This window comes from Bison bison, unplaced genomic scaffold, assembly GCF_000754665.1.
Source record: "Bison bison bison isolate TAMUID 2011002044 unplaced genomic scaffold, Bison_UMD1.0 scf7180017864110, whole genome shotgun sequence".
Classification (NCBI taxonomy): domain Eukaryota; kingdom Metazoa; phylum Chordata; class Mammalia; order Artiodactyla; family Bovidae; genus Bison; species Bison bison.
The window spans coordinates 2,082,100-2,082,429 of NW_011494682.1; the positions used below are offsets into that span (position 1 = coordinate 2,082,100).

General features: G+C 42.4%; 1 protein-coding gene across 3 annotated transcripts in view; it reads right to left on the minus strand.

Annotated features, from left to right (window-relative positions):
• The window catches only part of MOB1B (MOB kinase activator 1B), a 93,978-nt gene that overhangs the window by 17,283 nt on the left and 76,365 nt on the right, over positions 1 to 330 (minus strand). The gene's annotated exons all lie outside the window — the stretch shown is intronic.

Below are 330 nucleotides of genomic sequence, written 5' to 3' on the forward strand. Positions count from 1 at the left end.
AAACAAGGCAAGCACAGAGTGGGAAAAATTATTTGCAACATATAATCAATAAAAATCCTGTATTCAGAATATATAAAGAACTTCCATAGATCACTAAGAGTGAGAGTTTCTGAGTCTTTTGGCTATCTCTACGGAAAAGAATAAAACTCGACTTTTCACTTAGTTCAGTACAGTTCAGTCACTCAGTTGTGTCTGACTCTTTTTGTGACCCCGTGGACTGCAGCATGCCAGGCTTTCCTGTCCATCACCAACTCCTGGAGCTTGCTCAAACTCATGCCCATTGAGTCAGTGATGCCATCCAACCATCTCATCCTCTGTCGCCCCCATCTC